Source organism: Cervus canadensis, chromosome 28, assembly GCF_019320065.1.
Source record: "Cervus canadensis isolate Bull #8, Minnesota chromosome 28, ASM1932006v1, whole genome shotgun sequence".
Lineage (NCBI taxonomy): Eukaryota > Metazoa > Chordata > Mammalia > Artiodactyla > Cervidae > Cervus > Cervus canadensis.
The window spans coordinates 30,332,900-30,350,900 of record NC_057413.1 but is presented as its reverse complement, the minus strand read 5'-3'; the positions used below and the strand labels follow the sequence as shown (position 1 = coordinate 30,350,900).

General features: G+C 38.5%; 1 protein-coding gene across 2 annotated transcripts in view; it reads right to left on the bottom strand.

The window, feature by feature from the left end:
- Window positions 1-18,001, bottom strand: part of PTCHD4 (patched domain containing 4) — a 191,846-nt gene that overhangs the window by 108,786 nt on the left and 65,059 nt on the right. The window lies entirely within an intron of this gene.

Genomic DNA, 18,001 nt, shown 5'->3' with positions numbered 1-18,001 from the left:
GCATTGGAAAATATTCACAATATATTGATGGGTGAATGAAACAGAATTTGGGCATAGCAATAGTAGTAGACAGACTTCTCAGGTGACTTCCAGTCATCCCCATCTCCTGCTGTTTTCAATCTTCTGTAATCTTTTACCCTTGAGCATGAGCTAGACTTAGCACTTGTTTTTAAAACATAGACTAGAGCAAAAGTGATGAATGCTCTTTCTGTGATTAACTTGCAAAAGGTTATGGCTCCCATCTTGCTCACAGATTTATTGTGCTTCCATGAAACATGTTCTTATTTTGGAGAATTTCATGTGATAAGCAACTGAGGACAGTCCTTAGCCAACTGATGAAATGAGACCATCCATCCTACAGTATATGAGGAACTAAATCCAATGAACAATCACTGAATGAGTTTGGAAGGGATCCTGCCCTAGTTGAAAGATAATTCCAGCCTTATAAGAGATCCTGAAACAGAGCCAAACCCAGATTCCCGACTCCCAGAAATGGTAGATAGTAATTCTCATTGTTGTAAGCTAGTAAGTCTTGGGGTAATTTGCTATGCAGCAACAGATAAATAAAACATATATTTATAGAATTTTACAGCATTATCTTTGAACATCACAACTATAATAATAAGAATGGGCAACTTTGGTTCCATAGTTTTATCATGGTTTCTCCTTCTTGAGTTTTTATTCTGATTCCTTTTTCAGTGACATAAAGGAATTTCTTTCTAAAGAAAGGGTTATGTGTGCTGTATTTCCTGAGCTATTATGCAAAGGAGATAATTTACCTTTAATCTTAAAGCTTGAAAGACAGTTGAGAAAATTATGAATATTTTATTTCTGTTGCATATTTCTATATTTTCCCTCAGAATCATAGCTTGTCATTATGTTGATGCCTTTGTCTCCCTCTCAATCAGCTTCACACTGTTTTCCTATTTCTGTTCTTTCTTATTTAATTTTATGTGATTTCCTCACTTCTGTGTTCCATATTTCTAAATGTGTTTTCACTTGTTTTGTTGCTTTCAAAGTAGCTCTTCTCTCTAATAATGGTTTTATTTTTTTCCTTCCCTTTTCTCCCCAAGTTCTACCAACTTATTTTTCCTTTTTTGTTCTTTTATTGTCTCTTCAGTTTTTCTGTTTCCTTCTGTGTCTATTTTTCACATGTTCGTAGTTCCTAGTGAGGTCATGGTGTTCGTATCCTCCATGGAGCATGTTATTTTCTGGGATAAATTGCTCTTCTGGTAGAATTTCATCATCTGTATTTTGCTCATATTCTTTTCTCCTTCGTGTTGTGTTCTGGCACCTCCCTGGTTATGAAATGGAAGCAATGCTATCTGGAGCAGTTATTGTTGAACCCTGAGGGGGTGGTAGCAGAGGTGAGGAGGGCTTGCCCTTTACACCTCAGATTGGACTTGGCCATCTTAGAGTCCTCCCTCGCTAAATCCTCTCTGTCCTCTATCCACCTTGTCCATTTTCTTTTACCTTTTGCTATTCAGGAAGTCGGATGGCTTGTGGAGACCCTCCTGAAATGATAGGTTCTCTGAGATTAAGAGGTATCCACACTTCCCCCTCTAGCCCTCAACCAGGTTAACCTACATCAATGACCTACATTTTCTCTGCTCCGTTTTCCCTAACACTTTACAGTACTAGGCTGAGTTCTTACGGGACATTGCTCTGACTCTTTCAAGGTTTGCCTTGGCTTCCATGTCTCACTGAGGCTTCCCAGGTGGCACGAGTGGTAAACGATCCACCTGTCAATACAGAAGACCCGAGAGACCCAGGTTCAATCCCTGAGTCAGAAAGACCCCCTGGAAAAAGGCATGGTAATCCACGCCAGTATTCTTATCTGTAAAATCCCATGGAAAGAGGAGTCTGGTGGGTTACAGTCCATGGGGTCACAAAGAGTCGGACATGACTGAGAGACTGAGCATACACTCAACATCTCACTCTGCTATTAGAAAGAGTCGGAGCTCTTCTCAGAATTCTGCTATTAGGAAATTTGCAGTCTGCTACAAGACCAAGGAGATGGTCTTTGACTTTATATCTACATGTTGACTTTATATCTTCTCTCAGTTCAGTTCAGTCCAGTCGCTCAGTCGTGTCTGACTCTTTGTGACCCCATGGACTACAGCACGTCAGGCCTCCCTGTCCATCACCAACTCCCAGAGTTTACTCAAACTCATGTCCATTGAGTCGGTGATGCCATCCAACCATCTCATCCTCTGTCATCCCCTTATCCTGGCTTCAATCTTTCCCAGCATCAGGGTCTTTTCTAATGAGTCAAGTCTTTGCATCAGGCGGCCAAAGTATTGGAGTTTCAGCTTCAGCATCAGTCCTTCCAATGAATATTCAGGACTGATCTCCTTTAGGATGGACTGGTTGGATCTCTTTGCAGTCCAAGGAACTCTTAAGAGTCTTCTCCAACACCACAGTTCAAAAGCATCAATTCTTCAGCACTCAAGTTTCTTTATAGTCCAATTCTCATATCCATACATGACTACTGGAAAAACCATAGCCTTGACTAGACAACCTTTGTTGGCAAAGTAATATCTCTGCTTTTTAATATGCTGTCTAGGTTGGTCATAACTTATCTTCCAAGGAGCAAGTGTCTTTTAATTTCATGGCTGCACTCACCATCTGCAGTGATTTTGGAGCCCAAAAAAATAAAGTCTGTCACTGTTTCCACTCATCTTGTTCCAAAAGTGCAGATATTCTTCACAGTTTGTAGCGTAGATTGTAGGTTTGCTTTCAGTGGTTTGGAAGTGAGGAATGCTATTAAAAATGTCTGTAGCAACATCTCTAATTAAAAGAATTGCCTATGTATGAAGCTGACATCAAGTTGTATTTTCCCTTGAATTTTCTTCAACTAATCAACCACAACGTGATTTCTTTTTTTATAGCCCTTTCATACTATTTACCTCTCTGATTATATCCTAAATGAGTCCCTATTTTTTAAAATGTGTAAAAATTAGAAATTAATCTCCATGAATGATGGAACCACATCAGACTGACTTACCTTTTCCCCCCACTACCTAGCATAGTGCCTGGAAGACAATAGGTGTTCAATAAGAATTCTGAATGAAATAAAATAACTCATAAATGTAGTATAAACTAAATTGCAAACCAAATTACATTTTTTGAGGGCATCTAATGCATATTACGGCTTCCCCAGTGGCTCAGTGGTAAAGAATCTGCCTGTAATACAGGAGACCCAGGTTCAATCCCTGGGTCGGGAGCCTGGCAGGCTACATTTCATTAGGTCGCAAAAAGTCAGACATAAATAAGGGAACTTAGCACACATGCATGCAATGTATATCAAGATAAATAACTCTGAAAAAAATTTTAAAGGGCTAATAAAATAATATATATGATATATATGGCAAAGCACATATATAAGCATGCCCTTAATGCCTTCAGGGGTTTCCCTGATAGCTCAGTTGGTAAAGAATCTGCCTGCAATGCAGGAGACCTGGGTTCAATCCCTGGGTTGGAAAGATCCCCTGGAGAAAGAAAAGGCTACCCACTCCAGTATTCTGGCCTGGAGGATTCCATGGACTGTATAGTCCATGGGTTCGCAAAGAGTCAAACACAACTGAGTGATTTTCACCTCACTAATGTCTTCAGAAGGGCACTGAATTAAAAAGTTAATTAAATATTTGTTGTTTTTGTTTAGTCGCTAAGCCGTGTCCGACCCTTTTGGGATCCCATGGACTATAGCCCACCAGGCTCCTCTGTAGATGGGATTTCCCAGGCAAGAATGTTGGAATGAGTTGCCATTTCCTTCTCCAGGTGATCTTCCTGACCCAGGTATTGAACCCATGCCACCTTCACTGACAGGCAGATTCCTTACCACTGAGCCACCAGGGAAGCAATAAATTTAAGAAAATAAATAAAATTAAATATAGAAATACATTTTGGAAGATACTTAGATAGATTACACATTTCTAAAAGTTAAAATTAAAAAGTAGATGTCAAAAGTTGAATAAATGACAAAGGCAAGAAAACTGTGTTTGAGGTAATATGGAGGACAGAAAGAGAATTGTGAGGCTACTGGTGTGCAAAGTACTTTTGCTTTTTTGGTTTGAATTTAAGCATGTTAAAAGAATATGACTACAGAAAGTTTTGATGATGCCTTATAATGCCAATGTTGGATTTATTCATGATTCAAAATAAGTTTTTGAATCTCAGAACAGGAAGATTTAGTTTTCAGTGGTATATGTAGCTTTCTTACAGTTCAGGCAGACATTCTGAAAGCAATTTAAAAGCATGACATTAAAACAGTTTTGAATATATATATATATATATATATATCTATTTAGGAAAGCACATTTGCTATTTCAAGATTTGAAGGGCAAATAACTGAGATTTCCAGGTTTAGTCTTTTGTAGTGCAACCATATGCAACACTCAGTCTTTGTGTGTAATGGAATAAAATTTTGACAAATGCCTGAAGTTAATTTAGCATATTAAGGAAAAATAAAGAAGATAGTAAATTACCAATAAACTCAGCAAACTATGCTAGAGGTTCAAAAGCTTATGAAATTCAAAATTTTAAACTTTAAATATGATGGTAATCTATGCTAACCTGTCATTATAATCTTAGAACCAAGAAAATAAAGTAATTCTAGTTTTGCATTTACAAAAATTCTATAAATCGTAAATAGCAAACATGTCAGTAAACAGAATGACCTTTTAACCCAGTACCTATGTAACTTCATGGTCATATCACGTATGTAATTTTTAAATAAAAAGAATGACATAGTTCCTTCACCTTGTATTATGGTACATTTAAATAGAAATGAGAGGCTGTTTATGAATAGCAACATTAATAGTCAATAAGTCTTTTATTATGAATATCTTTTCACTAGTAATATTTCTACAGAACTATATAACTTGACAATTATAATGGACTTCATAATTACTAAAACTACAAAAAGGATTCCCTGCTTTGCCATATATTAAATTAAACCTTCAGAACAATGATTAAAGGGTAGAAATGATTCTTTTAAATAGAAAGCTACTATTTCATATAGAGCTTCCATGCAAATCAATAGATACTTAAAAAAAATACCGAAGGTACATATATGGGTGAGCACATCATATGAAATGCCAGGGTTGATGAATTACAAGCTGGAATCATGATTGCCGGAAGAAACATGAACAACCACAGGTATGTGGATGATACCACTCTAATGGCAGAAAGCAAAGAGGAACTAAAGAGCCTCTTGATGAGGGTGAAGAAAGAGAGTGAAAAAGCCAGCTTAAAACTCAGTATTAAAAAAAAAAAAACTAAGATCATGGCATTTGGGCCCATCACTTCATGGCAAACAGAAGGAGAAAAGGTGGAAGCAGGGACAGATTCCTCTTCTTGGACTCTAAAAATCACTGCGGATGGTGACTGTAGCCATGAAATCAGAAGACAATTGCTTCTTTCTTGGAAGGAAAGCTATGATAAACAGTGTGTTAAAAAGCAAAGACATCACTTTGCTGACAAAGGTCCGTATGGTCAAGGCCATGGTCTTTCCTGTAGTCATGTACAGATATGAGAGCTGGACAATAAGGAAGGCAGAGTGCCGAAGAATTGATGCTTTCGATCTGTAGTGCTGGAGAAGACTCTTGAGAGTCCCCTGGAAAGGAAGATCAAACCAGTCAGTCTTAAAAGAAATCAACCCTGAATACTCTGTGCAATGACTGATGCCGAAGCTGAAGCTCCAATGATAATTTGGCCCTCTGATAAGAAGAGCTGACTCATTGGAAAAGACCCTGATTCTGGGGAAGACAGGGCAAGAGGAGAAGAGGGCGACAGAGTCTGAGATGGTTGGATGGCATTACTGATTCAATGAACATGAACTTGGGCAAACTTTGGGAGGTGGATAGGGAGCCCTGTCATGTTGCAGTCCATGGGGTCACAAAGAGTCAGACGTGACCTGGACTGAACAACATACATGGGTACAGTTTCAGAAGATATTTGCGAATGATTATGCATCAGAAAGGAAAATAACTATTAATACCTTATGAGTATGTTTTAATTAACAATTTAATGCACATGTAGTGTGTCACAATTTCACCCATCAGGGAAGGCAAACTTTTCCCTTTACCTCAGTCTGTGGCTGGACTAATAATAAAATTGACACAGACTGGTTAACAGGAGAAAAGGAAACAAATTTTAATTTGTGCTCATGGAGCTCTCATAGAAATAAGGACTTAAGAAATGGCCAAAGCAGGCAGCTATTGTACTTTTTAGACAAAGAAAAAGATAAATTTGTGAGAAATTGACAAAAAAAAAAAAAGAAACTTAGGTTTGAAGTACTTAATTGTTGAAAAATCTAAACAGAGTTTCAGTTCAGTCGTTCAGTTGTGTCTGACTCTTTGCAACCCCACGGTCTGCAGCATGCCAGGCTTCCCTGTCCATCACCAGCTCCCGGATCTTGCTCAAGCTCATGTCCATTGAGTCGGTGATGCCATCCAACCATCTCATCCTCCATCATCCCCTTCACCTCCTGCCTTCAACCTTTCCCAGCATCAGGGTCTTTTCCAATGAGTCAGTTCTTCGCATCCGATGGTCAAAGTAGGGAGCTTCAGCTTCAGCATCAGTCCTTCCAGTGAATATTTAGGACTGATTTCCTTTAGGTGGGATAGTAAATTAAAGAATGAATGAGATTTGTTTACACAGGCATCTCAGCCCCAAATTCCCAATCTCTGGCAATAGCGTGTCCTTCTAATTCCAGATACAGCTAGGGCATCTTTCATATGGGAGATTTATTTCCTTCTTTCAGGGAGACAGAGAATGGTCAGAGTTTCCTTCATCAGCTGCTTCTTAAGCAACTTCAATTCAAAATAATCAATATGCCACTGTGGCCCAGTGTGGGAAATCCTGCCCTGAACCCAGCATATCTACAATGTAAATTAAAATAGATGTGAGATATAACATAGATTGGAGGAATTTCAAAGGTAGGAAAAGTAATTAAATAATTTATAAGTTAAGATTTTCTTTAAGTTTGTGGTTAAAGACAAATTTTCCTGTTTTCAACTGTGTTACAATTGTCCCTGTGACTATAGGGTTAATTCAGTTCTCTGCAGTGAAATGAATAATACAGGAATTTCTAATTTAAATTGTGGCCATTCTAACACATTTCCATTTAGTTTTCAAAACTGATTTTTATTCATAAAACATAATATATCTCTTCATGTGATTCCTAGGAATTATTCTCAGGCCCTAACTTCTTACCAACTCCTGCTTTCCTTGTACATAGCTGCCATTCTTACTGCTCCTTTAGGCTGACACAGTTGAATAAAAATTATCATAGTGAGAGGATTGGTTCTCTATGCCTTAAGCAAATACTGGAAAAAGCCACACAGCATAAAATGAAGGTCATGCTAAAAATTTACAAGTGGTACAAAGACAGGAGCTTCCCAAGTGGCTCAGTGGTGAAGAATCCTCCTGCCAATGCAGGAAACACAAGGTTAATACCTGGGTCAGGAAGATCCTCTGGAGGATAAAATGGCAACCCACTCTAGTATTCTTGCCTGGAGAATCCCATGGACAGAGGAGCCTGGTAGGCTACAGTCCACGGGGTCACAAAGAGTCAGACACAGCTTAGTGACTGAGCATAGCATGGTACAAAGACAGACATGAGGACACATGGCATTCTGCTAAGTAACTAGCTAGAATGATCTAATATTTTTGTGCAGCAATAAAATTATTTGTAGTAACAAAGGACTTGCCAATATAGTGAGATGTTGTTTGAAAGCCATTTACTTAGTCAAAATATTTTTAGTATTATGAAGTTAGAAATGTATAAAAAAGGGAGGAAGATAAATTTATGATATAGACATATATCTTCTATATACACATATATTATATATATATGTATATATATATATATACACTCTATTCCCATTTAACATTCTTGTCTTAGAAGAAATCTTTTATTTAATGGAAGGTGAAAAATCTAGTTTTAAGTAAATAAAATTAATGCTGATTCAATTACTATTTATGTTAGATATCCATATTCAGATAACTTTTTATTACTCTGCCTTATTTTTACCATTCATTTCAGGTATAGAAAGCTTAACATTTCAACATGACATTTTTCATTCAAACACACTGATATTTTTAGCAATATTTTAGCAAACATCCAATTTTTAGCAAGGAGTCTAAATGGTGAGAAAAACTTATGGTGATATTCTCTTATATTGAGGTGACTTTTTTCCTTTTAAAATTTTGTTTGCTTTTTTTGGCTTGTTTGATTTTTCAATATCCAAATTGTTTCTGAGTGGAGACCAAAGCAGACCTACATTATGCTACAATTTCAAACTATACTTAACTGAGTAATTACATGTATTTGTATATAATTAATATATTAATATAACATATTATATTAATATTATGTAAATTTTTTCTTTTTATCAGATGGAAAATACATCTGAGTTTTGAGAGAATCTGGCAGACAGTATTAATTTTGTTTCTAGAATATTAATTTGTCTAATAATTAGGTACTTATCAAGATTTGGAGAGAACATACGCTTAGTGGCAGAGAGTGTGGATAGAGCCAGAACTCCTGTGTTTGTACCTTGGCTCTAACACATACAATCTGATATGACCTTCAGCCAATTAGTAAAATTCTGTCTCATTGTTCTGATCTATAACAAAATTCATACATTGATACAATGGATTATTGTGAGGATTAGGTAAATCAATACCTGTAAAATGTTATTATTGAGACATACCAAGTGTTGAATACATATTCAGTTCAGTTCAGTTCAGTCACTCAGTCATGTCCGACTCTTTGCAATCCCATGAACCGCAGCATGCCAGGCCTCCCTGTCCATCACCAACTCCCGGAGTTCACCCAAACCCATGTCCATTGAGTCGGTGATGCCATCCAACCATCTCATCATTTCATCCCCTTCTCCTCTTGCCCTCAATCTTTCCCAGCATCAGGGTCTTTTCAATTGAGTCAGCTCTTCACATCAGGTGGCCAAAGTATTGGAGTTTTAGCTTCAGCATCAGTGAATATTCAGGACTGATTTCCTTTAAGATGGACTGGTTGGATCTCCTTGCAGTCCAAGGGACTCTCGAGAGTCTTCTCCAACACCACAGTTCCAGAGCATCAATTCTCTGGCGCTCAGCTTTCTTCACAGTCCAACTCTCACATCCATATGTGACTACTGGAAAAACCATAGCCTTGACTAGACGGACCTTCGTTGGCAAAGTAATGTCTCTGCTTTTTAATATGCTGTCTAGGTTGGTGATAACTTTCCTTCCAAGGAGTAAGCATCTTTTAAATTCATGGCTGCAATCACCATCTGCAGTGATTTTGGAGCCCCAAAAATAAAGTCAGCCACTGTTTCCACTGTTTCCCCATCTATTTTCCATGAAGTGATGGGACCAGATGTCATGATCTTAGTTTTCTGAATGTTGGGCTTTAAGCCAACTTTTTCATTAGTTACTATTAAATCTCTACTGTCAGTTTTCCTGACTTCTTGAACATACAATCTTGCCTGCAGAAGTATCTCATATACATAGAGGATTTTTTAAAAATTAAATTTCAAAGAGTTTGGTTGCCTATATATTCTCTCATGCACCAATCCCCAGCATTCTTTATTGTCCTATAGTAGTCTATTGCACCCATCTGTGTAAACATAGGAGAAGGAAATGGCAATCCACTTCGGTATTCTTGCCTGAGAAACCCCACGGACAGAGGAGCCTGGTGGGCTACAGCCCATGGGGTCACAAAGAGTCGCACAAAACTTAACGACTGAACAACAACTATGGTATAAACACATCGGTATTAGCAAGCTGTCCCCTGAGGAGTTTAAGTTCAGAATCTTTTGATAAAGAGTTGTATGTATCTGTTAACTGTTTTCACAGGCTTTAAATGAGATGCTTTATATGTTTGCTATCATCAAGTCACTGGATCTGTTTTGACTAGTAGAGACGAATTGTGTTTTCTGTCAATCTGGTCTAATGAAACGTGAATCCAGAGCATGTCAAAGACTGGTACTTTTTTAACTGTAAGCTCAAGGATCTTCACTCACACGTGTGCATGTGTGCACACACACAAACACAAATACACATATATGAGAGAGACAGACAGATAGGAATCTATACAGGAAGTATGAAACAAATAGGAAGCACAAAATAAAATGGTAAATGTAAACTCCCAAATACATAAAATTATATTAAAAGAACTCAAGGGACTAAGTTCTTCAGCTGAAAGCCAAATATGATTAGACAGGAAAAATCTCCACAACCAATGATATGCAACTTACAAGACACACACAGAAAACCTAAGAAAACAAAAGGTTGATACTTAAATAATGGAAAAATACATATTTTCAAAGTATAAATAAAATATTCTGATGAACCTATATTAGTACAAGAAAAGACTTTAAAGCAAAAGTCTTTCGAGAATAGAAAGTTAGTTTACATTGATAAAGCATTTAGTTTACATTGATAAAGTAGTTTACCAAGAAGAGATAATAATACATATTTGTACGTATGTTATAACATAGGTTGTGAAACTATAAAGAAAAGGTAAGAACTGATTATCTTAAAAGTCAGGATAATGATTACAGAATTGCAAAGCAGATGACTTGATTAGAAGGAGGCTTCTGGAATGACGGTAATGTTCCATGTTTTAATCTGAGCAGTATTCATACATGTGCTAACATACAACTACTAGTGAAAATAGTATACATTCAGGTTGCATACCTTTTTGCACATATGGAAATTGTTCAGTTATTGAATTAAGATAAGCAGGCTGCATAATAGTATGTATAAAAGTCATCTCATTTTGTTTTATACGTTGACATATTTATCTATCTCTGGGCTACCCACTCCAGTATTCTTGGGCTTCTCTTGTGGCTCAGTTGGTAAAGAATCCACCTAAAACACTGGAGACCTGGGTTTAAAAGATCCCCTGGAGAAGAGAAAGGCTACCCACTCCTTTTTACCTTTTTGCACTTATAGAAATTGTTCGGTCACTGAGTTAAGATAAATAGGCTGCATAATAGTATATATAAAAAGTCATCTCATTTCGTTTTATACACTGACATATTTATCTATGTCCAGATATAGTTAAAAGATAAACATGAAATTTTTATCAACAATTATCTCTGGATGACAGTTTTAGACTTTCTTTGCCTTTCTGTATTTTCCTAAAAATGCATTGTTTTTGTAATAATGGGAAAAAAGCAATTTAAAAAAACCTTTCTACCCAGGAATAAGAAAATAAAGTTTCTAGCGAGAAAAGAGGTTGGTAGAAGGATGTGTATCAACCTCAAAACTGGAAAATGAATAGCTTTGTGGAAAGCGAGACACAGATAGGCAATGGGAAGGAAATACTTGGAAAGCAGCAGTGCTGAAAAGGACTTTGGAGTGAGTGTGGACAGCAAATTAGGTAGAAGCTTGCAGTAAAATGTGCCAAGAATGAGCAACGATGCTATTTTCAGCTGCAAAAGTACAGGTCCCATGGCACAAAACAAGGACACGCAGCCTCCTTTTATATATATTTTGGAAAATCTGACTGTAAGGCAACAATTTTATATCAAACTACTTTTAGCTTAAACTAGGTACAAGGAAGAAAATAGCCACCATGACCTAAAAATGACTATGGTGGTATGGAATTCTCCAACAAGATCATTTGTCATTCTTCCTTTGTGGAGGGCATAACCTCTGTCAATGCCAGCCTGAAATTTTACCAAGGGTGATGGTAAAAGCATGCATGTTTAAGTTTTCTCTGCAGAATCTTTCTAAAAAGAGACATAGCATAATAGCCATGAACCATAGGAAGCTTACATGCCCTCAAGACTTCGGCTCACTGGAGGGAGCAAAGTATAGGAATTATAAACGTAGGAGAAAGGAATCCTCACACAAGACTCACCTTTAAAAGGAGATACACTGCCCAGTATCCAAGGGACACTGGGAATTTGAGAGGTCCAAAATGGCAGGCAGAACATGACAGCAGATGTCCAGATGTCAACTGGGAAGCAAATTCAAGTAGACAAGGCAGACTGCTCCGTAGGTCCACTGATGGCCAGGAGTGAGGATGGTAGAGAGTAGTAGTCAGTACCCTTAAAGAAGGTTGCTTGGCAAGAATTAAGCAGAGAATTAAGGCAGGCAGATGGACTTGAGGGCAGGATATCAGATCCAACAAGATGCTGAGATGCTATATATCTTGTGAGAGACTAAAAGGCTTGGCAGGACATGTAGAAATCCCTCTGATGGTATAAATAAGAAGGCCTCAATTGAAAGACTACTTACAGAGATACCGGCAAGGTCAAAGAAAAAAACAACAACAAGGTATATGTTGAGCTAACAAGAGACTATCAAGGTCAGGAAGCTGTTACCACTTTTAAATCGAAAGGAATAAAGGAAGGAAATAGTATTTCCAGGGTCCAGTAAGAGCTACAGATACAGAAGAATGGCTATCTGTCAGAGACGGCAGCTGTTGCCAGAGAAACAGTGCCAATGCAGAGAGGGAGGGAGCAGGGAAGAAAGACCTTGACCTCTTTCTCCTTCTGTCCTACTGTCTCCTGGTGATGCCTCTTATTGGCCAAAGCCAGAGGACAACAGAGCTTAGGTGACACAGTTCATAGGAATCAGCCTTCCAGAACAAAGACCAGGGAAGAGAAAGGCAGAGAAGAAAATCCGTTGATGATGATGATAAGTGCAAACAAAGTTACAGGCACAAGTGCTTTTCGAGGAATCCAAGGTGAAGACCAATTAGGCATAGTGGACCAATATGGCAGCTCAGTCCAAAAATACCTTATAAATACTTCCTGTAGTGTGCTGCTGGGCTGTGCTCAGTCATATCCGACTTTCTGTGACCCCCATGGACTGTAGCCCACCAGGCTCCTTTGTTCATGGGATTCTCCAGGCAAGAATACTGGAATGGGTTGTCATTTCTTCCTCCAGGGGATCTTCCCGACCCAGGGATTGAATCTGCATCTCTTATGTCTCCTGCACTGGCTGACAGATTCTTTACCTGTGTGCCACCTGGGAAGTCCTCTGTCTGGTGCTAGACCCACTATTAGTTGCTAAGGATAAAAAGTAGAAAATGGATTCTTTCTAATGAAAGCTTTGCAACCTAACATGAACGTGATGACAGGCAAAAATGGAAATCAGTTATTTGGGGGTTTGGAAATCAGATGATAGGCAAAAAGGCAAAAAAGGATAGGCAAAAAAGGAAGTCAGTTATTTAGGGGTTTGGAAATCATTAAAAATTCCCATAGAGCAAGAGATACTTAAGCTATGAAAATCAGAACAAAGCCAAGAAAGGGACTCTCTAGGAAAAGGAACATCAGGAGACAAGAAGCAGCCTTGTATATGCAGGCATGCAGCAGTTTTGTTTTGGTCTGAGCAAAGAATGTGAAGGAAATTGGAATTAGAAGCTGCAAAGAGATGAAGCCCATGGGCCTCCTTTGACAGACAAGTCCCCCTTGGCCAGACTCCTACAGACACACGGCAGTGCTGAGCTGAGTGAGTAGATGGGGTGTTGGTAACCATGTTTGGAGAGGTTGGGGAAATACCGGGACTCACCTAACCTGCTACTCCTTTATGGTTCTCATCTTTCAGGATAAGGTGAAAAAGAATGAACAGAATGGGCAAAGGGATAAACAGACTGGAATAAATAGCACAACTGAAAAGAAATATTAAAAATAAAATATAAAAAAATATACAAATATTAAAAAAAAAACAAAACCAAAAAGAAAGTTCACAGGGAGAACAGAAAGGAGGAACTTTGAACACTTGGAAATCACAGAAAGACGGTCCTTCTCTGAGGATTAAACTCATTTCGTCAATAATCAAAGGAGAAAGAATGTCTCCTACTCCCAACAGAACCACTATTTACATACTTCATTTATTATCATAGTCAGCAATATTGAGTCATCTTAGAGAGAAAGCTTATCAATGGTGGTGGCCAACATAGAATGGAAGGTCTAGCAATGTGAGTTTTGTATACACAGAACTTCTCAGGGGAGAATGACATTGAATCTGGGAGGCATGGGTAGGCATTTTGTCAGTGTTCTTTGGGGGAAACAAGAAAATTCATCAGACATCAGAGTTTTACTTTATGCTCATCACATAGCCTTCTGAGCAATAGTTGGTCTTTTTAATACATTTTGAGAAAGCGAAGCCTTGCCAATGTAAATCACTTTTTGAAAAGGTTATCAGAGCAGAGATTCTGGCTAACATATTACCCTTGTCAACTTAGTTAATGGGATTCTTTCCCTGAGAATCTAGTTTTGCCACTGTGTTTTTATAATGCATTTTCCTGACCCGTAAGACAGCCATTCTAACCCCAGAATACAGTAAAATTACAATTAATTCTACCCTTTGGAGTCTCTTGGCAGTCCTACTCTGTTCTGGAAACCATACAATCTCACTGCCTCCATCCTTTTGGATTTTCTGCATCTTAAAAATAGCTTGACTCATCTGCAAGAGATAAAGGTAAGGTGTTAAGTAGACATCCCACCTCTAGAAATACTTCAGCAAAAAGACTACAAGCTGTCTGTGGATACAACAAGTGATCAAAGTACAGCCACTCAGACTATAAAATATACTTAATTCATCTCAAATTTAGTTTCTACCTTCCATTTTATTATGAAGGGGGCACTATGGGAAGGTAGAGGATGGGCAGTTGTCAAACTCTTTTTTTGATTCATAAGAAGTTTTCCTCAAACTAAGTCTCTATGGGGATTTGAAATGTAAAAATATCAGAGTAAAGTGCATGTTTGGAAGCAGGCAGGAGTAGCCAGGAGTTCTGCTGGCTTCTTTCCCAGGCCCACCACACCCTCAGCTCATTCTGGGGAGCCCCTGGAGCTGAGTTTGAGAACTGCAAATAGAGTCAAGGAACCACAGAGGAAAACTCAAATAATAAAAGTTCTGATCTTGGCTCCACACCAGGTTTGAGACTAGGGCTCATGATTCTACCTCCTCATTTAATGGAAACAGCTGCCCCACTTTCCTCTGGGCCCAGAAGGAAGCCATTTTGATGATCACGTGGTCAGAGCGATACTTTGAAGGAGTGTTCACACCTGCTCAGTCCCTCAGTCAAGTCCTATGACTCATGGACTGTATCCTGCCAGGATCCTCTGTCCATTCCATGAGATTTCCCAGGCAAGAATGCTAGAGTGCATTGTTATTTTCTCCTCCAGGTGATCTTGCCAAGCCAGGGTTCGAACCCGTGTCTCCTGCATTAGCAGGTGGATTCTTTACCGCTGAGCTACCAGGGAAGCCCAAGTGGTACTTTAGGAGGCAGGAAATGGGAGGTTCCGCTGAAAAGAGGATTCTTTACAGATTCTTTACCACTGCACCACGGGAAGCCCCTTGAATATACAGGATGCAGCAACAAAAGAGAAAACATTTAGACTATACACTCATGTTTGGAAATCCGGTCTCCTCATTACACAATCATTTCACAGGCTTTGTTTAAAAGCCATTGTTCTAAAATTTTTCAAAGAACATGCACAATTTCAAACACAGCTTGTCATCTATTTCTAAAAAAATCATCTTTATCTCTGTTGTGAGCTAGTGAAATTACAAGTCATTCCTTCAGTAAATAATTATTGAGCACTTCTTAGTTACAAAACATTGTACCAACACAGTAAACTATATAAAGTTTCCCTGGTCCTTGACTTTGACAGAGGAAAGGAAAAGGAAGGTGATTGAATTACAAAGTGAATTTGTCAATTTGCTGTTAATTATTATGAGTCCTTACTATACACATCACAGTTTCACCCCAAAATCCACAAGGTAGGAGCCTTTCACTAGTTTCTCCTTGAGTGTGTGTGTGTATTTGTGATTTCGATTGGTTTTAATTCAATGAAATGAGCCATCTAATCTTTTTCTCCTTTTTTATTTTTTGCTAAAATATAGTTTAACCTACTCTTATGTCCAGTTCTGTCTGATAAAATTATCTTTTTCCTTCATTATTTGGTTTATATCATTGACCATCATGGTTATACTCTGTGATTTTTATTATGTCATCTCAAACACTATTAGTAAATATTATTAACTAATTATTTGCTGATTTATATTATTAAGTGTGATATTTAGTTTAGGATGTTCCACTTAAATTGGGAATAATCACTGGAAATATCACTGGCCAGGATGTATTCTTATTCCTTTTAGGCCAAGTTAACATGAAGAAGCAGTAGAAAAAGAAAAACTCAGAGTTTGAACTTCTCTAAGGGCACAGACATCCTGGAATGTGAAGTCAAACGGGCCTTAGAAAGCATTACTATGAACAAAGCTAGTGGAGGTGATGGAATTTCAGTTGAGCTGTTTCAAATCCTGAAAGATGATGCTGTGAAAGTGCTGCACTCAACATGCCAGAAAATTTGGAAAACTCAGCAGTGGGCACAGGACTGGAAAAGGTCGGTTTTCATTCCAATCCCTAAGAAAGGCAATCCCAAAGAATGCTCAAACTACCGCACAATTGCACTCATCTCACACGCTAGTAAAGTAATGCTCAAAATTCTCCAAGCCAGGCTTCAGCAATACGTAAACTGTGAACTTCCAGATGTTCAAGCTGGTTTTAGAAAAGGCAGAGGAACCAGAGATCAAATTGCTAACATCAGCTGGATCATTGAAAAAGCAAGAGAGTTCCAGAAAAACATCTATTTCTGCTTTAATGATTATGCCAAAGCCTTTGACTATGTGGATGACAATAAACTGTGGAAAATTCTGAAAGAGATGGGAATATCAGACCACCTGACCTGCCTCTTGAGAAACCTGAATGCAGGTCAGGAAGCAACAGTTAGAGCTGGACATGGAACAACAGACTGGTTCCACATAGGAAAAGGAGTACATCAAGGCTGTATATTGTCACCCTCCTTGTTTAACTTATATGCAGAGTACATCATGAGAAATGCTGGGCTGGAAGAAGCACAAGCTGGAATCAAGATTGCTGGGAGAAATATCAATAACCTCAGATATGCAGATGACACTACCCTTATGGCAGAAAGTGAAGAAGAACTAAAGAGCGTCTTGATGAATGTGAAAGAGGAGAGTGAAAAAGTTGGCTTAAAGCTCAACATTCAGAAAACTAAGATCATGACATCTGATCCCATCACTTCATGGGAAATAGATGGGGAAACAGTGGAAACAGTGTCAGACTTTATTTTTTTGGGCTCCAAAAACACTGCAGATGGTGACTGCAGCCATGAAATTAAAAGATGCTTACTCCTTGGAAGGAAAGTTATGACCAACCTAGATAGCATATTAAAAAGCAGAGACATTACTTTGCCAACAAAGGTCCGTCTAGTCAAGGCTATGGTTTTTCCAGTGGTCATATATGGATGTGAAGGTTGGATTATAAAGAAAGCTGAGTGCAGAAGAATTGTTGCTTTTGAACTGTGGTGTTGGAGAAGACTCTCAAGAGTCCCTTGGACTGCAAGGAGATCCAATCAGTCCATCTTAAAGGAGATCAGTCCTGGGTGTTCATTGCTGAAGCTGAAACTCCAATACTTTGGCCATCTCATGCGAAGAGTTGACTCATTGGAAAAGACCCTGATGGTGGGAGGGATTGCGGGCAGGAGGAGAAGGGGACAACAGCGGATGAGATGGCTGGATGGCATCACCGACTCGATGGACATGAGTTTGGGTGAACTCCAGGAGTTGGGGATTGACAGAGAGGCCTGGTGTGCTGCGATTCATGGCGTCGCAAAGAGTTGGACACGACTGAGTGACTGAACTGAACTGAAGTGCACATAGTGATATCCATAAGCCAAGGCTTGAATAACAGAGTTTTACCTTGGTCTGGATGAAGGCATGACTTTTTTATTATAGAGGAAACCAACAATGATGACACACAGATATTTGATGCATACATAAATCACCATGTTCCAGAAAGGCAGATGAAAATCAGTGTACAAGCATTCTTCAATTCTCAGAGACCTAAGGCTAGCCTCTAGGATCTTCACATCAATGCAAGATTTATCTCATTTTTCTCTGCTAATTTTCCTTTTTGTTCATTATTGGAGTATGAAAAATGCTGACT